Source organism: Pseudophryne corroboree, chromosome 4 (genome assembly GCF_028390025.1).
Source record: "Pseudophryne corroboree isolate aPseCor3 chromosome 4, aPseCor3.hap2, whole genome shotgun sequence".
NCBI classification, from domain to species: Eukaryota; Metazoa; Chordata; class Amphibia; order Anura; family Myobatrachidae; genus Pseudophryne; species Pseudophryne corroboree.
In genome coordinates, this window is record NC_086447.1 from 158,154,382 (window position 1) to 158,177,503 (window position 23,122).

At 49.2% G+C, this 23,122-nt stretch overlaps 1 pseudogene; it reads right to left on the reverse strand.

Annotated features, from left to right (window-relative positions):
* Positions 1–18,261: 18,261 nt before the first annotated feature.
* LOC134913768 (5S ribosomal RNA) lies at positions 18,262–18,380 on the reverse strand (annotated as a pseudogene).
* Positions 18,381–23,122: the final 4,742 nt, after the last annotated feature.

The window sequence follows — 23,122 nt, forward strand, 5'->3', positions numbered from 1 at the left end:
GGAGGGAGGACACACCTCCCAATGGGACTGCCTGTAGTGTCTCTGATAGGCAGGTAGGACTTCCAATAGGAAGTCACTGCCAGTCACAGTGAAGCCAGTGCAGTCTGACTGACTGCATTTTTGCTTTACAGACCGTGCTGAAGTGGCGGATTTTACCTGGGGGTCTGCAGCCCTACAGCTCATAGGCAAAATCGCCAATGGTCAAGTATACTGGTTATGACAAGTGAGGCTCTGTCTCCCCTGCCTACCCTGACCGCATGTCAGAGGCGGATTTACCGCTAGGCAATGTAAGCAGCCGCTTAGGGCCCGGTGGGTCTCAGGGGGCCCACCTACGGGCTGGAATGAATATTAGTGGACTGCAAGCGCTGAGCTGGCTGCCTATCTCCGGCAGGCTGTCAGTGATCAGACAGCTGCTGGGTGCCGACTCCAGCACCTGCTGTGTCTCATAAATGAGACACAGGTGGGCTGATGCGTGGTGACATGCAGTGACTGGGGGTTGGGGGTGCGCTGCAGCATACACCAACCGGGGATGCGGGGGACAGCGTGGGACAATGTGCAGTGGCACAATGAGCATACACTCACTGATCAAGGGGGGGGGGGGGGGGGGTTGGGTGTGAGGATTCATCTTACACTCACTGACCAGGGGAATGTGGGACAATGTGCAGGGGCAAGCGCTGGTGTGGGTGCATGCCCCCTGCAAATAATCCTGCGCACCGCGGGCCCTCAGGCTCAGACAAAGACTGCTTGAATCATAGTGACTGCCCCTGCCCCCTCCAGGGAACAGCTGGAAACTGTATGGGCTGTGCATATTAGCCCTCATCGTCCTGTTTCTTTCATCCTTGGTCAGTGGCTGAGGCACTTCCCCCACCAAGGTCTCCTGGCTTCCTGCGCTTTACTGAGGCTGGGGGCTGGCAGAAACAATGAAGAAGAAAGAGGGCTGCCAAGGAGGGCTCAGGTAAGTTTCTCCTCTCTGATCAGCAAGAGGGTAATTATCTATCTATGACAGACAGCCAGAACAGAGTGCACCCTCATCAGGTACCTTCTCGGTGTGCTGCATGCACCCTTGGTCCACGGTGGGTGGGGGTTGATGGGGCATATAGCTATATCTCTCTCCATACCTCCCAAAATTAAAGGGGTTGTTCCCACAGGTGAAAAGGAGTGTGGTCATACCCCATTTTTTTTTTGTCATGCTGGGAGCATGCCTTGTGCTTACTGGGCTGTGCCCAGCTCTTCTCCTTAGTGCATGGATGCTGTGCAGCATATGCACAGCATCCGTTTATTGCCATGCAGAGCAGCAAGTGAGAGGAAGACTTCCCAACCTTTTCGCCCACCTGCTGCACACTGTGGACTGCAGGTGGGATTGTGGGTCAGTACCCAAAAAGTGTGACTGTTCCCGCAGATTCAGTATGGTTTAGAGGTCTGCTTTCTCTAATCCTGGGTACACACCTCACCGACTTGTCTGCCGACCCATGGTTCCACCAACCAAGCAGCCGATTAGTAATGCTATGCACACCATTCTGGCACTTGATATATCTGGTCAAACTTCACAACTGGGTCGGGGCGTGGCTACGGCGGACATGGAGTAGCACACTAACTGTGTGGCTCTCCGGCTTCAATATCCGATCTTTACATCCTGTGCCCCCCCCTGGGTCTGCAGATTGCCCCAGTTCAAGTATTAAGCTGTGGAGGTACCTCTGTGTTACTCGTGGAGCCGCGGGCTGCTCTCCTGCTCTGGCCGGACTGCTTCTGTGATCGGGGCGCCGGGCCTGCCGCATCACGTGGGACGCCGCTCTCCTGTTCTCCCGCGCTGCCGCTCTACTCACTGCCCGTCCCTGCTCCTCCTGCCGCCGCTGTGTGGAGCCGAGGCGCCGGGGACCCTGGCAGGAGCTCACTCGCTCTAATTGTGCCCGGGGGAGACATTAATAAATCCGTGGCCACGGTGCTGCTGCGGGTCTTGCCGCCGCCCACTTGTTCCCTCATTAAGGCTCCTATTCCCTTGCCTGTCTCCTGGGGAGCCGTTTACACTGCTGGGGGGAACGGAGTGTACTTTGGGGTGCCTGTGGGAGGGCTTCCCTGCCTCCAGACCTGGGATATAGTACATGCTGGCTGTGGGTGGCTCCTCTGCTGGGTTGCCATATTACCCTAATACACTGGGCTTTGTGTATCCTCTCCTGGTAGCCCTCTGCTATTGCTGTTGCGTGTGGCATCTGGACGCTTTGCAGGTAGACGGACTCGATATATTGCCACCTCCATAGGCAGCTTCTGGACAATATTGATATACTACGTGTCCACAGGGCAGCTTGGACAGTTTGATATACTATACTATACTATACATATTCACTCTTAGCAGCTGGACGACTTTGATATACTATACTCCCCTACTCCCTGCCGTCTACTTGGCTAGAATGGTCAAACCACATCAATCCGCCGCGGCTGCGGCGACGCTAGAGAAATTAGCTAGGAATCCTTCGACACGGTCCCAGCCGAGAGGAGAGGTACTGCCGACTCCATCTCCGCCTTCTCCGTCAGCTAGCTCCTCTTCGGTGGAGGCCACTGATACCGCTTTGCAGAAGGTGCTGGATGCGGTTACGGCCAGCGAAGCCCGCTTGGCCGACAGGATCGGTCAGGTCCAAGCGGACCTATCCATTATACACCAAGACCTTCAACGGGTGCGGGAGAGGGTCGGTGAGGTTGAGACACGTATATCCACACTGGAGGACACGGTCACGCCACTTGGTAGACGTACTTCTGCTCTGGAGTCGCAGATGTCGGAGGTACATAGAAAGATGACGGATATGGAGGGAAGATTGCGACGGAATAATGTCCGCTTTGTTGGTCTCCCTGAGAAAGAGGAGGGTGCCTCCCCCGAAAAATTTCTTGAGAAGTGGCTACTGGATGTATTTGGAGCGGAGGAGTTCACCTCACACTTTGCGGTGGAGCGCGCCCACAGAGTCCCGATGCGCCCATTGCCTCCGGGGGCGCCTCCCCGTACATTTATTGCCAAGCTCCTTCATTACCAGGATAGAGACGTGATTCTGAAACTGGCCCGTACTAAGAGCCCCCTCAAGTGGAACGGCTCTCCGGTATCGGTCTTTCCAGATTTTGCTATTGATGTCCAGAAGGATAGAGCTCTGTTTGTCCCCGTGAAACGCAGGCTGCGTGAATTGAACCTCCCTTATGCTATGCTCTTCCCGTCCAGACTGCGGGTTGTTTCTGATGGAGAAACTAAATTCTTCGCGTCTCCTCGTGAGGCATCGGTGTGGTTGGACAGACGCTTTCCGGCACGGCGAGCATTGGCCGCTGACTGAACTTATATATATCGTTTCTCTATTTGCAAGTATACTGTGTATTTACTGCCTGTGGTGTGTTTCGGGAGCGAGATACAGATATTATTGGCGGGAAGATTGATGGGATATTCTTAGGAGATAACATTCAATCCTTCATAAAATGTTGCAGTACTCACTTATATCCGTATATCTGCCCCCTGTTGCCTTTGGTAATATCCTGGTTTAGTTCTTTATACTAGTTTCGGGACCGCCTGCATATATCAGTTTCGCTGTATGGTCCCAAATAGTTATATTAATGGGGTTGGTCTGACGGCCTAGGGGGGGAGGACTTGAATTTAGCTGGAAGCTTCTGTTGTCTTAAAGTCACTGAATTCTTGGCCCCTCTTTTTGTTTTTGTTTTCTTTTTGGCCTTATAAAATATGTTAAAGTAGCTTTGCCCTAGTAGTTAGGGTTTGTTAATTTACAAGGTTGGTCGTTCGGGTATCAGGTATGCTGCAAGTTCCTAGTAGTATACGGGGTGGGGGTAGGGGTTTTGTTAAGAAATTATTGTTTTGTTTTTATTTTCTGATGTGCAATGTGCTTGTCTCCAGTGTGTTTCTGTTGCAGCTGATTCGAGGTGTGGTCTGTTGGGAGTGTGCCGGGGGTGGCTGGTCGCGGGTCGTCTGCTTTGTTAATGTGTCACTTTGTTATGGCTCTGGTTAAGTTTCTGTCCTGGAATGTGAGGGGGATTAATGACAAAATTAAGCGTTCCCTGGTACTCAGACAGATCAAGCAGTATACATCGGATGTGGTTTGTTTGATGGAGACCCACTTGGTGGGTGCAAGGATCATGTCTCTTAAAAAGCCGTGGGTGGGGTGGGCTTTCCATTCCATGCACACCACAGCGTCACGGGGAGTATCTATCTTGATTAAAAAGTCTGTACCTTTCGTGCTAGATAGTGTGCAGACAGATCGATGGGGGAGGTATGTGTTTTTAAAATGTAAAATTAACTCTGTTCCCTTACTATTACTAGCTGTATATGTGCCCCCTCCATATTCCTCTGACGTACTCAAAAAGGCATCTATTTTTATGGCTGCATCCCCGGGGGTGGCTGCAATATGTATGGGTGACTTTAACAATGTTTTGCATCATGAACTGGATAGGTTGTCTAGGGCATCCTCCAACCCTCAGCCGAAGCGGTCTCCATTTGCAGATATTGTCTCTGAGCTGGGCTTGATCGATCCCTGGAGATTGAAATATCCTGACCTGAGGCAGTACTCCTGTTTTTCACACTCCCACGCTTCCTTCTCTAGGATAGACCTGGCCCTCCTCTCTCGGGAACTCCTGCCTATGATTCGGAATGTTAGATATGAGACTAGGGGTATTTCGGATCACTCCCCTGTATCGGTTCATATTGACCTGGGTTGTCAGAGAGGCCAGGCGGTATGGAAGCTTAACCCCTTCTGGCTCACACATATGGGTGAGGGATCCGAATTGGAGCTCAGCTGGTTGGAATTCTTTGATTCTCATGTTGATACTGCCGATGTTTCTTTATTGTGGGATACCTTTAAAGCCTTCCTGAGAAGGACCTTGATCAAAAGAGTGGGTAGTCTTAAATCCTCTTTTAGGAAACGTGAAGCTGAATTAGAGGCTCGGGTTGTCGCTTCTGAGATGGTGCACATACAGGATGGTATGGACAGCTCTAAATTAGACTGGCTCCATGCTCAGAATGAATGGAAGGAGTATTTGTGGGGGAGAACCCAACATAGGCTTCTATTCTCCTCCCATGTTCAATACGCTACTGGGGACAGACCGGGTTCATATCTGGCTAATCTTGCCAGAGGGGACCGTTCCTCTCGTACGGTGGTGGAGATTGTGAATACGGCTGGGATAGTGTTGGATCGCACCCCCCAAATTGTCACGGAATTTGTGTCTTACTTTCAGGCACTTTATGGCTCCAAACTCACATGTTCTCCGTTAGAGTTGTGTAATTATTTAGATCAAATCCAGTTGCCCTGTATTACTAGTGAGGCTAGGGCTCTTCTTGATGCTCCTATATTGGTGGAAGAGATAGAGGCAGCAATCACCGCATCTCCAGATGGTAAGGCCTGTGGCCTAGATGGTATTCCATCCGAACTGTATAAGAAACACGCTAAATTTTTCGCCCCTCAGTTGCTTAATTTATTTAATACTATACTTGCGCAAGATGCGCTTCCCCCGTCTATGGCGGAGGCATTAATTATAGTGATTCCCAAACCGGACAAGGACCCCCGGAGAGTTGAATCGTATCGTCCTATCTCTCTGCTGCCCACAGATGTTAAACTCCTAGCTAAGGTTCTGGCTTCCAGACTTAATCAGGTTATAACCCAAATTATTCACCCGGACCAAACAGGCTTTATGCCTGGTAAGTCCACTGCTGTTAATTTAAGACGCTTGTTTGCTCATTTTCAGGTTTCTCATGGGGAGGCCTGCTCTTCTGTTGTAGCTTCTCTGGATGCCGCAAAGGCCTTCGATTCGGTGGAGTGGGCCTTCCTGTGGGAGACCATGAGTAGATTTGGCATGGGCCCTAATTTTATTAATTATGTTAAACTACTTTACTCACTGCCCGTGGCCAGGGTCTCCGTGAATGGATACGTGTCACATTCCTTCCCCCTGTCCAGGGGAACGAGGCAGGGCTGCCCTCTGTCCCCCACCTTGTTTGCCGTAGCTATTGAGCCATTAGCATGTCTGGTTAGAGCCAGTAAAGATATTTTGGGTCTTAAGGTGGGCGCAAAAGAAGATAGAATAGCATTGTATGCAGATGATCTCTTGCTGTTTATTGAGGATTATGTCTCCTCTATGCCTATAATTTTGGATATGATAAATACTTATGGACGCTTCTCCGGGCTTACTATAAACTGGGACAAATCGACTATTGCTCCGCTTAGGGGTCCGATACCGGTTTCCCCACTGATTCATATCCCGCTTAAGTGGGTAGACTCCTTCAAGTATCTGGGGATATGGGTGTCGAATGACCCTTGTACTTATGTCTCTCTTAATATTACACCGCAGATTGTCTATCTCTGTTCAAAAGTCAAGGTTTGGGGGAATCTGCCTCTGACCATTACTGGTAGGGTCAACCTGGTGAAAATGGTGTATCTGCCTAAGCTCCTCTATGTTCTTCAGCAGTCGCCCATATATATAGGCTTAAAGGTATTCAGACAAATTGATAGCTTGCTGTCTTCCTTGATCTGGGCCAGCAGAAGAGCACGCTTGAAGCTTGACACCTTGTCTAGACCAAGATCGGCAGGGGGCTTGGCCCTCCCTATTTTAAAATTCTACTACTACGCTCCACAATTAGCGCACATTTGGGAATGGATGACTAACTCCGATAGTCTCACTGTGCGCTCGCAAATGCTCTTGCAGGAATATCCTGATGGCACGCCGTTGCAACTGCTACTCTGTGGGAATATTAAACTATCTAAGGTCCCTATAGTAAAACAGGCCACTCTTATATGGAAGCAAGTACATGCTATTTTGAAGTGCCAGGGTATAGACCCGGATACTCCATTGGACAATGTCCTTGGTTTCCCGGAATTAGCCTCACTCCAAACCAGGGTGGTATGGGGGAAGTGGGGGGTAACATCTCTGGGGCATTTGTATAATGGTGATATACTAAAATCTTTCCAGCAGCTCCAACAGGAATTCAATGTGCCATCTCCATATTTCTATCGGTATTTGCAGCTGAGACATGCGATTAATGCACAATTTTCTAACACCCCTCCGATGATTCTAGACTCCCCAATTAAATCACTTTTGCAAACTCTGGAGGGCGGCCATTTGGTTTCCAATATATATATACGAATATGCTTCAGTCCCACTATTCTGACCCGCTGTCTTCTCTTAGAAATAAATGGGAATCTGACCTGGGATCAATTTCAGACGAGATCTGGGAAGGAGCTTTATGCTCTCCACGATTAGCTACCACTGCCTCTAGATATCAGAAAATCCAATTGTTTATTGTGCACAGAGTGTATATGACGCCGGTGCGATTAGCCCGCATAGGCGGTACTCACTCGGCCAGGTGTCCAAAATGTGGTGATTTGGGTGCTGATTTTTGGCATATTATCTGGCTTTGCCCTGAGATGGTAGTATTCTGGTCTGGTATTATCAAAATCATAGTGTCGACTGGGATTCCATCGGTAGTGTGTACCCCGGTGGTGTGTGTGTTGGCAGCCTTGGAGGAAGACGCCCTGGATGTTCCTAGCAAACGATACTTGATCAATCTATGTGCTCTTGCCAAGGTGTGTGTTGCTCGATTATGGCTGGCTAAGGATGCTCCTACTGTACAATCTTGGGTCTCGCTTGTTAATACAACAGCCGCCCACGAGAAGTATGTATAGTTGTATACATGGCCAGGAAGGCGGGGAAGAAGTACTATGACATATGGGGCAGATGGCTCAGCTCTCCTAACTCGACGAGCCATAATGACTGACACTTTCCATTCTGTGTCTAATACAGGAGTGTGAGGGGGGATGAGCCACGCTTCGTGGAATGTGTGTGGAGTTATGTGAGATGGATCTATATTAGCTATGGGACTGTCCCTTTCGTGTATCACCCATGGGGCCCGTGACCGACCACATACTTAGCCATATTTGACGTTAGTGATGTATAACTATATACAAGTGGCGGGTCGGCTGTCTGGAAGTATTTGAATGATATACCTGATTAAATCAATTTGATGTGTCACTTTTTCTGACTCACGATGGTATATTCGAGAGATAAGCCTGCACGTCTTATTTGCTATGACTGTAATGTAGTAATGTTGTGGATTGGGAATCTGCGCATTCCCTTGCTTAGCACACTATTTTGTTCTCTCTATTTCCCTTTTTCTTATCTTTTTCCTTTTTTTGTTTTTTTTTGTTTAGCTGAATAGTGGTTTTGTTTTATTGTTTAAAATACAAATGTAAAATCAATAAAAACTATTGAATTGAAAAAAAAACTTCACAACTGGGTGGGCATTTATGTTTGCCTGCCATGTTGTGATGTCATTGTCAGTGGTTCCTGTGGCCACTTTGTGGGTCGGTTGGGGGGTCGGCCATACACACAGCCTGGGCTAATGCATGTATTCTGACGGTCGAGATGCTGGTGGTCACATGACCAACCGCGGCATCCTGACATTGAAGTACCTGACATCGGAGGGGGTAAGTATTTCAACCCCCACCTGTTGTCCCCCTTCCCCCATCCCCTACGGTGGCCCTCCGGGGGTGGCAGCTAGGCAAACCCCCTCGGGGTGTTAGCTACCGCTAACCTTTGGGAAGGGGGGGTGTCTAAGGCTAACCCACCCAGTACCTATCTCTAACCCCCCTAGTGCCTAACCCTAACTCCAACCCTACCCCGGGCCCTAACACGGACCCCAATACTCACCTTCGGGATGTTGGCTGTCAGTGATCCAGAGCCAGTCTCCTGCGTGGTGTCAGGATTCCGGCGTCGGCCTCATGACCGCCGGTATCCCTACAGCCGGGATGCTATACGCATCACCTGTGAACTACAGACATATCATCCTTGGACACAGACAGATGCACTATGCAATATATCGTTCAGCAGCTGAACGAATGACACACAGTATCCCATTGCGTGTACCCAGCATTAGATCCAGAGGTTATCAGCTTTGCATTATTTTTTTCAAGCTGTTATCTAACAGCTCAGCCTTTTAAGGTTCATTTTACACACTTATATAAATGTGCACTGTTTGAAAAACTCACTGTTCTACTTCAAAAGTTTGTATGCTCCCCCTCCTCCCCATCATTACTACTTCGCTCGGGGACGGAGTTTTGTGCAATGATGCATTTGTGTCGTGACGCAAAAGCGTCATTACACGAAACTCTGCCCCTGAGTGGAGTACTGATGATGGAGAGGAGGGGGAGCCGCCCAGGAAGCCAGCAAGCTAGTAGGAGGAAGGGGAGGCGGGCCAAAGAGCGGGAAGCAGGATGGAAGAGGACTGCTGCAAACGTAAGTATAACGTTTTCTCTCTCACTCTCTCTTTCTTTGTAGAAGGGGACTCTGTCTGCCGTAATGTGTAAAATGGGGATTTAATGTATCAAGGGCATTGTGGTGGGTGGCATAATATGGTGCAGGGGGCATTACTGTGTGGGGCTTAATATGTTTTTTTTTTTCCTGTGGCGGTCGTGATCTGTTGGTGCAGGGTCAAAAACTGGGGTGTAAGGTAGTCTTTTCAGACAAGGCCACGCCCATTTTAACAAGGCTCCGCCCCTTGCCGGGAGTGTGCGCACAATTTTTTTTGTATATCTATATGAGGGGGGAGGAAGGGGGGCCGCGCGCCAAAGGAAACTTTCGCCCTGGGCGCCACAAGGTCTAAAACCGGCCCTGGCTGATAGTATCTATTATATAATGTGTCATTGTGTCTGTCATGCGCAGTGAGTACCACACACACATATATAAATCAGGAACAAAAATATAGTGCTGTGGATTGAGGAAGGGGGGCCCCAAATTGGTGTCTTGCTTAGGGCCCCATGAGGTCTAAATCCACCTCTGCCACACGTCTCTGCACTGTATGTGCCATTTAAGGTTTTGCAGTTTAGTTGTAAGCACAGGCTCCTGCAGCTGGACAAGTTGTTTAAGCATATTTAGCAAATTGCTCCTTTGGACTCCATTGGGTCAATTCACAAAATGGCAGCTTTTCAAGCCTGCCGAGTATAGGCAATTTTCCCTGCAGAATGTAAAACAGCAGTACTATTAAGTGCGCAACCAGCAGGGACGTGCAGTCAGGGGAGGCAGTGCCTCCCCTGTCATACTGATTAAAATAATAAAAAGAAGATACATAAGACACATATTCTGTGTCATATGTATGCTCTTTATATTATTATAATCATTTTAATCTGTTTAAATAGTTTGGGAGGCACTGATAGCTAGTGCCTCCCGTAGACTGTGGGAACGGGACAAAGCAGGGGGCGGGGCCAAGCTCTGGGCTGTAAAAGCCCATTAGAAATTAAGGGGAATGCGGCACTTATACAAGTGCCTCGCTGGCAGGGACAGCACGCCCCTGCCAGCGAGGCGCATGTGATTGGACAGCGGATCCAGCTCTGGATCCGCTGGTCCAATCACACATAAGCGGCGGGGAGAAGCGGCGGCGGGACCCGGAAGTTACTGCTGCACTGGAGAGGACCGGGAGCGGCGGCGTGCACACGCTGGATGACAAGCGGGCTCTCCGGATCGCCCTGTACCAGCTCACCCTGCTGAAGGTAAGAGGCAGAAGAGCGGTGATGGATGTGCCCAGGCGGCGAGAGTGCGGAGCCCCTGCTACGGCCCGTGTGACGGAGGCGCTGCTGCTGCTGTGTCACGGCCGCTGCTGCTTTGGCTCCCAGGGGACTTGTGTACAGTCTGCCCACCTGCTGCCCTCGTCTACCTGCTGCTTGGTCCCATGTGGGTGCTGCTGTACAAGGAGTGTGTGTGTGTGTGTGTGTGTGTGTGTGTCATATGGTGATGATGCCCTGCCAGTGCCACACAAAGCTCTCTCCTCCTCACACAGCCCCCCACACCCCCCCCTCAGATCCCCACACACAGCCCTGCCCGCCCCTCCTCACATCTCCTATATATTAGCCCAGATCTGTGACTTTGTGCCTCATTTGCTAACGCTGGGCGGAGTCACATAGCTGGGCTGAGTCAAGCCATAGATCTCACAGATCTGAGACACAGGCACAAAGTCACAGAGTCTAATATATAGGAGACTAGGAGCAGCAGATGAGGAGCAGCTGGCATGGCACAGGCAGGGTACAGAGACAGCGGCACCGGCTCACCGTGCCCTTGACCCCTCACATCAGCACGCTCAGCACGGCCTCGCTGGCGTGCAAGAGCGTCACTCGCCGCCACACTCAGTGCTGCTTCTCATGTCCCCAGTCTTCTAACCAAGGGCCGGCCCAGCAGGATCCATCGTCCCCCCGGTGCCGCGGCGGTGATGTGAGCCCGGGAGGCGGCTCTTCGTCTGGCGCTAAAGCGGGTCTCACACCCGCTCCCCGCCTGAGCGCCAGTGCCTCTACCCTGCCGCCTATCACAGTGAGGATAGAGGTAACCCCGCTCCGCGCTCCCATTGCCAGCGCACCCCTCCCGCAGCTCTACGTCCGGTGCTACGGTACAGCCGGGACGGTCCCTGCTCCGGAGAAGATTATTGCCTGCTGTGACCAGTGCTGCATGTGGGGCGGCTGGCTGGCTGGCTAACGGGCGGGCGGGGGGGGAGGAAGAGATGTGGGGAGGCTGGCAGCGGGAGATGTGGAGCAGCTGGAGGGGGGAGATGTGGAGCAGGTGGAGGGGGGGAGATGTGTGGCTGGCGGGGGGGAGATGTGGAGCAGCTGGAGGGGGGGGGATGTGTGGCTGGCGGGGGGAGATGTGGAGTAGCTGGAGGGGGGGAGATGTGTGGCTGGCGGGGGGGGTGGAGATGTGGAGCAGCTGGAGGGGGGGAGATGTGTGGCTGGTGGGGGGGTGAGTGGGGGGTGAGATGTGAGGCAGCAGACTGCGCATTAACAGAGTGGGCTACGTGGCAGCCGGAGCACCGCACACTACGGTTATCCCGGCTGTCCGGAACAGTGCTATAGTGACAGATACAGTACCCACAGGACCTCTGGACCACTCCCCCACCCACGGCACCCCACCCCTCTCCCACACACGGGGCGTCCGGAACCCCTACACCACCCGCGGCCCCCACTCCCTTGACCCTCCACCACCTGCAGTGCCTCTGGACCCCATCCACCGCACCTGCCCCTCAGCATCTACAGACACCCTCCCCCATCCGCGCTCCCCCCGCAACCGCATCTCCCTCACCTGCTGCGTCTCCTGACCCCTACTGCACCCGCCCCTCCACCAACCACAGCGCCTCCGGACCCCTCCCCCATCCGCCGCACCTGCCCCTACACCACCTGCGTCACCACCACCCATCTCCCACATGCGACGTCTCCGGACCCCCTACACCATCCGTGTCCCGCACACGCAGCACCTCCCAACCCCCCCCCCCCCCCCCAACTGTGCTGCCCCTCCGCTCGCATCCACCCCCTCTCCACCCGCAGCATCTACAGACACGCTCCCCCAGCCGTTCCCCCCCTACAACTGCCCCTACCCCACCCTCGCCACACCCGCACCAGCAGTCCCTCCGGGACCCCTCCCCCATGTGCCGTACCACTGCACCTGGCCCTCCCCCACCCACGTCACCCCCAGCCCTCACTCACACGCTGCACCTCCGGACCCCTACACCACCCGCGGCCCCCACTCCACCACCCGCAGCACCTTCCAACCCCCTCCCCCATCCGTGCCCTCCCCCGCATCTGCCCCCCCCTCCCCCCCACAGCATCTACAGACACCCTCCCGCATCCACAGTCCCCCCCGCACCGCCCCTTCCCCACCCGCGGTGCCTCCTGACCCCCTACCCCAGTCGCGACACACACCCGCCCCTCCACCCGCAGCGCCTCCGGAACCCATCGCACCCCCTCACCTGCCCCTCCCACACCTGCGGTGCCTCCGGAACCCTACCTCACCCGTGGCGCACCCGCCCCACCCGCAGTGCCTCCAGGACCCCTCCCCCATCCGTAACAGCCCCGCACCTGCCCCTCCCCAACCCGCGTCACGCCCTGCCCCTACCCCACCCATAGCGCCTCCAAACCCCACTCCCCCGCCCATCTCCACCCGTACCATCTAAACTCCCCATCCGCCCCCCCCCCCCTCACCCGCAGGATCAACCGACACCGTCCCCGGTCCCCCCCACACCCGCTACATTCTGTACATCATGCCCTGCAGCTGCTGTTCACGCCATCGCAAGGGGCTGTGCCCCCTTCACCACACGCTGCCCTTTCATTGTGCAATATTTAACCACTAACAACACTAAGAATGCATGTAATACTTCAAATAATACATATATTGAACCCCAGAAAGCCATGCAGGGTTTAAGGGGGCGTAGCCCCTTACGACGGTGTGAAGAGCGCCCGTAGGGTGCGATGAAGCACCTAGTAGATTGTATTTGGTTGGGGGGGGGGGAGGTGCCCCCGTGCCTCACCAGTCCATGACCTCACCGCACGTCACTGGCAACCAGATGTACTTTGTACTTAACAGTGTGACTGATGGACGCAGTTCACATTGCTGCTGCATCTTCGGGAAAAAGACACGTCCTGCCGGCATCGCAGTTCTAAGATCAGATCATCTGCAAGACCAAAGTACTGAAGTAGTGCTGCTGGACACAGGGTGCTATTACAGGCATACCGCTAGCCAGGTGCAGGGGCCATGGAGGAACAACCATGCCGCTTCCAGGGAACTGTGCCCTGGGTGACAGCACTTCTCACACTCCCCTCCCTGCTGTGCTGGCTGTCAGTAATAAGTTGGAATTGGTACATAGGCAGATGGAATGGAGAACTGTGTAATAACAGGCAGAAGCACAATAATCTGGCAAAGAGGAAGTAGAGAGAACTGACTTTAACAGGAAGTTAGAAGGTGTAGCCAGACAAACTAGCTGAATTTTATTATTCTAGAGATAGCCACCGATGGGCTAACAATTAATGGTGACTAACTTCATTGGCATAAAAACATTGATTTGAGGCATGGAAAGCCAAGGGCCAATCAGGTTCAAGGGAGCGGGGCTTAGCATCATGGGAGGCAAACTAATCTCTGTGCCCTCTATGTCTGCCAAAAAACCATAGACCTCACTGACGGCAGATATCGATGGCGGATAACTATTGGATCTCAACCATCAATGTCATAACCATCTGCCTTTGGTGGCAAACCATCAATGATTAAAGGCCATCCCTAATACTGAAGAAAAAATAAATAAAAGATTACACTTTGATGGAGGCAGCCTGTTTCAAATTACAAGTATTTTAAATGTATTCCTTATTAAGTCAATTTAAAATAGGTGAATTCAACCTAAATAAGTCTCCATGTTTCATTTCTTTTATTTTTGTTATCATTTCTATTATATTTTCATTTTATTTTCTGCAAAATATATATATAAAAAGAGATCAATTACAAACATGTTTGTTCACCATATATGATCAGAAATAAATAAAACCTAGGGGACCTTGTCTGTTTTATACTGTAGTCTGATCAATAGCCAGTCGTCACATTACTGTGTCTTGTTGCCCTTGAGTCATTGCACTTACATCGCAATGTAATGATCATAATGTAATTGTATGAAATCATTTTGCTTGTGTATTTACACAGCTGAACCTTGAAAACTGAAATATAATATAAATTAATAAAATTAATAAAACAGAGAGAATCATTTAGGTTGAATTTATTTCTTTAAAACTGACGTAATATAGAATACATTTTCAATAATTGTTATTTGATACAGAGTGCCTCCCCTAAAAGTGTAACCCATTTTTCCTTTTGTCTATAATAAGGATGGCCAAAGGGCCAAAGGGCCATCCTTCCTCCTAACTGGCCTGACATGAAATAACTAGCTCCTACTTTTATACGTCCTTCACCCCGACCAGATCTGTTACTTTTATGCTTAATACATTTTAAATGAATGTGCCCTTAGTACACAATATGCCACGCAGTGTCCCTCCTAGGCAGTAGCGGCTCTTGCCGCGGGCAAACGGGATTTTTGCCCGGAGCACCGCAGTCCTGGGGGCGCCGCTACCACCGCCGCCTGTCCCTTCCCACTGGTGCCGTACAGTGCGCCCGACGTCATTGCGCACCGCACGGCATTGTGGGAGCGGCGTCAGATGCTAGAGGTTATAATTGACCTCTAGTGTCTGTGTGCAGCGCTATCTGAGGAGCGGCGGCCAGAGACGGAGGACAGCAGCAGCGGTCTGGAAGGGTAGATGCTAGATCCAAGTGGCCTAATGGACCTATGATGTCAGGGGGAGGAGCCATGTCACCAGGGGGAGGAGCTAGGCCAGTGGGATAGTTCTTCACTATCCACGCCACCAACTACTACAATTAATAACCTGGTGGCGAGCCACCGAGCCTGAAGCATGGTACCCTGTTCGGCCGTGGCTCTGCCCCCTGGTAACGTCAAAGGTCCCTTACCCCACCGGATTTAGAACAAACCGTTCTGGAAGCAGGAGCTGGGCTGGTGAGAATTTTTTTTTTGTAAGCGCAGCTACCTGGGGCACAGCAACAGGGGGCACATCTACTGAGGGCACAGCAACAGGGGGCACATCTACTGAGGGCACAGCAACAGGGGGCACATCTACTGAGGGCACAGCAACAGGGGGCACATCTACTGAGGGCACAGCAACAGGGGGCACATCTACTGAGGGCACAGCAACAGGGGGCACATCTACTGAGGGCACAGCAACAGGGGGCACATCTACTGAGGGCACAGCAACAGGGGGCACATCTACTGAGGGCACATCTACTGAGGGCACATCTACTGAGGGCACAGCAACAGGGGGCACATCTACTGAGGGCACAGCAACAGGGGGCACATCTACTGAGGGCACAGCAACAGGGGGCAAAACTACTGATGGCACAGCAACAGGGCGAAAAACTACTGAGGGCACAGCAATGGGGGGCAAAACTACAGGGGGCACAGCTACAGGGGGCAAATCTACTGGGGGCACAACTACAGGGGGCATAACTGTGGCCAGGGGGTTTTAAGAGAGGAGGAGGCCCGTGTGCAGCCTTCTGCTTCAGGGGCCCCTCCTCTCTGACCCATGCACAGGATTTAATACTTACCTCTCCGGAGTCCCCCGGCGGTGCAATCCTTCTCCGCAGCGGCAATAGAGTCTGAGAACAGACTCTATTGAGCATGCGCAAACCTCCGGGGACATGGCGTGGCAGCCATTTTCCCGGAGATTTTGCTAATGCGCGAAACTCCGAAAAAAATGGCCGCCATGCCATCTTTCCGGAGTATTCAGCAGGCACAATAGTGTTTGTTCCCCCTAGTGTTCAAACTCTGTTGCGCTGCCGAAAAGGGATGGCTTTGACGGGGGACTTCAGAGAGGTAGGTATTAAGCAAATGGGTGCAGTGTGTGCTGGTTGGGCCCCCCTGGACCTGGGGGCCCGTGTGCCTCGCACACACTGCACCCATTATAGAAACGCCAATGACTGTGGCCACACCTCTTCCCTATAAAGCCACACTCTTATTTTTGGGCGCACGCCTAAGGCGCACACTAGCCCTGTTTTACCAGTCGGGGAGGTGCCTAAGGCGCACACTAGCCCTGTTTTACCAGTCGGGGAGGTGCCTAAGGCGCACACTAGCCCTGTTTTACCAGTCGGGGAGGTGGGGCGGGGGGACGCCAAAAGAAACTTTCACCCTGGGTGCCACAAGGTCTAGAACCGACACAGTTCCTGGGACGCAATATTGTTCTCCCCCCGTATACAATATGCTACATTGATTGTACCAACACCACACGCCCCCCAGTACACCAGGGGGTATTTCAGGTGGATGCAGGGAAAGCATAGCGCTCAAGTGACCAATGTTTCACCTCTGCACCTCTGTGATGTTTACTGCTGGGAGACGCAGATGGAAATTTATGCAGATTTAATGACACTGGCGGCTAGGGTCACTGGGACATTCTGCGCCTGATGGTCAGAGGTGTAGCTAGGGCCATGGTGCCCAGAGCAAGAGTATGTTGTGGCACCCCCCCTCCCCTGTAATGACCACTACAGACCTGAACCCCACCAAACTTTCAATGAAAATAATACACCAAAATTACCCCCCCTGACTTGATAACTCCCAGTGCCTCAATGAAAATAATACCAGACCTGATAATCCCACTATGTTACTATCCCTCAGACTGCTGCGGCATAGCTCTCTCTGCCTCTCAGGCAATTCTGGGACATTATGTTCATGTTTCAATTAAAATAATGTCCTAGAATTGCCTGAGAGGCAGAGACAGATGTGCCACAGCAGCCTGAGGGGCAGAGAGAGCTGCACTGCAGCAGCCTGAGAGGCAGAGAGGTGCTTCAGTAGCCTAAGGGGCAGAGAGAGGTGCTGCAGCTTCTAATGCAGAGAGAGGTGATGCAGCAGCAGCTGGGGCAGCGAGAAGTGCTGCAGCATTAATATAGAGAGAAGTGCTGCAGTACCGGGGCAAAGAGAGGTGCTACAGCAGCAAGGGCAGAGAGAGGTCCTGCAGAAGCCAGGACAGAAAGAGCTGCTGCAGCAGCTGGGACAGAAAGAGTCTGTTGCAGCATCTGAAGTAGAGACATGTGATGCAGCTTCCAGGAAAGAGAGAAGTGCTGCAGCAGCAGGGGCAGAGAGTAGTGCTGCAGGACAGAAGTAACCCTACTTCACAGCTACAAGCAGTTAGTGAGACATATACAGAGGACGGGCAGAGCTCCGGCATGTGCCTGCTGTCAGTGTCTCATGCTGTCACCTCTGGCCTGCCCTGTTCCCTACCTAGTCTGAGTCCAAGTCAGTGTGCGCCCCTCTGCTCCTCCTCTTCCTTAACATGAGGGTAGGGGAATACCGCACAGGAGATATTGAGTATAGAAAGTTAATTTTCTAAACCAAAATCAGGTAATTACAAGAAAACGCTGTTTTCTAATTCTGATATTATTTGGTGGTGCACCCTGAGTCAGTAGGGGAACGTAGACAATATGGAAGAGAAGAAGACTCTTTTGTGGGCGCACTCTTTACTTTACATAAATATAGAAAATAGTCAAAGTAGATAAAAATACAAATTTTAATAATTCAACAAAATAATTTCTACACAATTAAGACAATTAGTGGTTCATCAAGAAAATAAAGGTGGTCAAATAATTAACCAAATATTTGAAATAGCACCATGTGCTGATATGAAAGAAACTGGATTTTGGCTGATGGAAGGAAATTCTGGACGTTATATATTCAGTGGTATATTGTGCTAATAAGCCAATTACTGTTATGCATTCCCCTGTAATAAAGTCTGGATACTGGTAGTGCTTAAGAGTAGTATGCCACTGTCTGGTCTCCTGCCAGAGAAGATAAGAGCGGAGGGGGCGGCAGGGGGACAGGCAAAGAGTGGAAATTGGAGAGCAGTGTGAATCTGCTGTCAGTGTTAGACACTATATGGGCTCAATCAAAGAGCTCTACTGCACTGGGTATTCCTCAATGGTCACCCACTTGAGTACTAACCCAGCCCAACACTGATTAGCTTCCGAGATTGGACGGTTTCGGGCGTCTCCAGTGTGGTATGATAGTAGAGGAAATGACCAATATTACAGAGCTCTGGAATCACTGATGAGAGTTCACGAATTTACAAAGTTATTCAGGACAGATACCAGACATAGAAGAAATTAGATGGATCTGCTGCCAATGTTAGACAGGGACTCAACCCTGAATCACTGGTGAGAGTCCACGAAAATAAGGATTGAAAGAAAAATAAGTAGATAGTAAAAAGGTATAATGGGGTTTAAATCCAGATGCGGCAATAGTAAAATGAACTGGAATAATTACATTATCATTGGAAAATGTTGCCTGAAATGCCAAAGCAAAGATAAGGAGAAAAAATTAATAACAGAGTACCAGCTATGGGAAAGTATCCAATATAATTTATCGGTACTTAAAAGTAGCAATGAGGTTGTAGCTGAATTGCATCTAGAGTGTAGCTGTTACAAAAGTTTCCACTGCAGGTTCTCAATGCCCCAAAAGGATATAACTATATAGAAGTGAGGTTGTAACTAAATAGCAATGATATGTCCAGACTAGGGGGGATCTATCAAGGTTTTTAGATTGGATCACTGCCAATAATATCACATGCAGAAAAATGAAAAATGCAGCATTATAACATAATACATTAATATGGCAGTTATTTATATTGGATCACTGCCAATCACTGCCAATAATATCACATGCAGAAAAATGAAAAATGCAGCATTATAACATAATACATTAATATGGCAGTTATTTATATAAGGCAGGCCAGTACCTATTAGCACAAAGTCCGTCTAGTATATAAATTATATGATAGTAGAGTGATAGTGGCAAGTGCTCACAGGAGCAAATGAGAGAAGCATATTTAAATTGTTGCGTGCCTGTAACTCCCAATATACACTGTGTAGTAAGATTGCTATGGATAGTGGGAAAAGAGAGTTGATATTACCCGCGCCGAAATGGGGTAGAATCACCCCTTCTAGAGTCTTGACACCCGTCTCCTCGCAAAAGGTGCTAGCAGTCTTCTAAGAGCCCCGGGCATCTCGAATGATGGGGGGAGTTCAGGAGCCGCCGGTCCGATGGTGTCCTGTCGGACACAAGCCGCCGTCAGACATCCGCTACTGCGGACAGCCGGAGTGGAAGTCAGGGGAGACGGAGGGCACGGGCACAGGCCAGATAACGTCCGAGGTTCCGGTCAGCCAAAAAGGTCAGCGGTTGTAACGGAATACGCGTTTCACCCGTTCGCCGGGCTTGATCACTTCCTGTTGTGGTCTCGATCCCAGCAGGTTTTTTAAAAGGAGGTTCAATCAGTATCTTCCAATCAAAACGGAGGGGGTGTATGAGTACTTTGATTACCCGCTGAGGTTTTACGGCTGGAATAATCCGGATGATTAACACTGAATCACTGGTTGATTGACAGGAGGAGCCGTTATCCATGTGAACAAATAAAATAAAGAGAAAAAAAGAGTTTTAAAACACAACCCAAATAAAGTTCTTATTAACTGGGTAATAAATCATATGCAGCATGATGCAGAGCTGAATCAGGTGGATGCAGGTAATTAATCTAATATTGCAAACCTAATAAGAAATAATAAAAATAATAATGAAAAAAGTAGCATGATTAGCCCATATAAATGAATACTTGATATTATTTACTAAAGTGATTAGATTGATGAGTGCGGGTAGTCCCTAATACAAGCCTAATTTATAGGTTTGTGACAGTTAACAATTCGGAGTCCCAAGAGGGAAAACTACCTCATGGCACTGGTAGTAATTAAATCTTAGCCATTAATATATAATCACACAGTATTGTCCAAATAGGCTGATAAAAAATGATTAATTGATGAACTGTTACTACACAAACAGCGGTCCTGGGTACGAGCAAAGAAAATAAATTGTCATTAATTTATAATGATTAGATATGAATTGCTATAGGTGATAAAGCAAGGTTAGATATATATTTCTCTCAAATTGATTGGTGATTCGAGAAATGTTGATTTATATGGCACGTATATAAGATATAGTGGGGTGCCGCTGCTGGTCAAGTGTAATAGTCGCAAGGTCAGCGGTCCTGAGGCCGGACAGAAAGGCTCCCTGATAGGGCTAAACATTAGCCTTAAATAGAAAGTGATTGTTCATAATCAATAATAATGCAGTGTCTCGCTTATTAATAATCATCATACGGTATCCTGTATAAACAGTAGATTGTTGAGGTATTGATGTTAATTACATGGGACATGTCTGCTCTTTATTGCGGTTAATCTGTGGGTCAGAGATGCTGAATAATAATGCCGCATAGTCCGTAATACTGAGTGCGAGCACAGAAGGGGAAGAAAGAAAAAGAAATGGGAAGGAAATGAAGAGGCTCCATAATAGAGCTGATGAACTGAAAAATTAGGAGAGTCCTCGGTAGTGACCCAGCAAGATTTTATATGCAAGTTAAAAACTGTTATTGTATATCTGAGTAAACACGGATGCATGAAAAATTAGGGGATCTCCCTATAGGTCAAAGAAACTAGTTGCTGTTGCCGAATATTGGGCCCTTGACAAGTGATGATAGTGTTTATAATGTCTAATTATAAACACATGCCTAAGGTTAGGTGTAATTGTAGGGCTCTAGTTCAAACTGTAAGGGATGAAAGGTGGAGAATTAATATGTAGGAATGATAGTGAAACCTAAGGGATGGGTTTGGGGGTGGGGTTAAAGCTAAGAGATAAAGTTGATGTGTGCACTTAACTGAGTAAATAAATGTTGAAATCAAGTGCTGATAAACAGGTATAATGGGGTACGTGAGGCCCGTGGGATGTTAGTGGAAATAAATATCATAGGTGAATAAAATGGAAGGATTGGGAGTGGATGTTCTAGTGTTCAGGTAAGTATCTGGGAAGGGTAAGGGGGAAGGGTATAAGTTGGGAGTGCGTGCTGGATACACTATGTATATACACACACATACACTCCAAACACATAAACATATGGAACACAGGTGTATGTGTGGATGAAAACGAAAAGTAAAACTATAGTGATTTTGCTGTAAATTGGTCGGGTGGGTGTGGAGTATAAGAAGTTGTGGGACTATATATAATTATGCTGAGGGTGTGGACATTAGATAAGCGAGTATACACACATGGTTTAAATTAATATGCGTATCATATAAATACGCTGTAATTGATATACTCATTTAGGCCTGCTGGTTTTAGTCCCCCCAACTTGAAAGTCCATTCGCTTTCTTTCTTAATAAGTTCTTTACTTAGGTCACCTCCACGTATGCCCAAGTGAATTCTGTCTAGACCAAATGCTCGCATTTCACATGGGGAATCATGATGTTGAGCATGGAAATGCCTTGCTACTGATGTCAATTTTTTGCCTTTCTGTAGATCAGACGAGGCATTTCTGATATTTCCCATGTGTTCTAGAATCCTGGTTTTGAATTTCCTTGTGGTCATACCGATGTAGCGTTGGTTGCAGCTACAAATTAGACAGTAGACCATTCCTTCTGTATTACAATTAAAGAAATGTTTTATTTGAATATCGCGCCCTAATCTATCTGTGACCTTGTCGGTGATCTGGATCTGAGGACAGGCTTTGCACTGCCCACAGGGGAAGGACCCTGTTATATTGCTGGTTTTGGTGGGATTCCGTGTAAAATGGCTCTGAACGATCATGTCCTTCACATTCTTAGCTCTCCTCCAGCTAATTTGGAGCGTTGAGTCCAATAGTGGTGATAGATCTGCATCAAGGTGTAGGACCGGTAGATGCTTCTGAATCGCGTTTTTGATTTGACGCCATTCTGGGCAAAAAGTACCTACAAAACGAATTTTGGTATCATCTTTTTCTTTCTTTGGTTTGTCTTGAAAGATCAGAGTGTCTCTTTTCACTTTAAGAACGGTTTTTTGAGCTTTTTTCAAAGCTCGTTTGCTATACCCACGTGCATGTAATCGGGCCGCAAGTTCGTGACTTTTTTGTTTGTATATGGTATCTTCTGTACAGTTACGTCTAAGTCTGAGAAATTCCCCTTTGGGAATGTTCTCGACAGTCGGCGGAAAATGAGAACTTGTCTGGTACAGAATACTATTGGTGGCCGTGTCTTTTCGATATAGTTCTGTGGCCAGGGTTCCAATTGCTGTCTTGTAAATGTTAAGATCTAAAAAGGATACCTTTTCTTTGCTTATTGTATAGGTCAGAAAGATGTTGAGACTGTTGTTGTTAAGTAGATTTATAAAGTCCAGTAGAAGTTGTTCATCACTGTCCCAGATCACAAAGATATCATCTATAAATCTTAGCCAATTCAGAATATGTTGTGTATATTTCTGATTCTCATCCCTGAAAACGATGGTTTGTTCCCACCAGCCGAGGAACAAATTTGCATAAGTGGGAGCACAAGCCGCTCCCATCGCTGTCCCTCAGATTTGCTGGAAAAATTGGTCACCGAAGGTGAAGAAATTCTTGTTAAGTACGAAGCTCAGCATTTCACAAAGAAAATCGTTGAACTCATTTCTTTCTTTCATATCCAAAAAGAACTTAGTCGCTTCTATTCCTTGTTGGTGGGAGATGCTACTATACAGAGCCTCAACATCCAATGTGACTAAGATACAATCCTTCTCCAGACAGATGTCATGTAACTTCCGTAATAAATCAGAAGTATCTTTTAGGTAGGAGGGTAGTGTCAAGACATGTTCCCTAAGGTGTAAGTCCAAGAATTTGCTGGGTATTTCTAGTAGTCCCCCATTCCCTGAAACAATGGGTCTTCCTGGTGGTTTCGTGATGTTCTTGTGTACCTTCGGTAGAAGATAGAA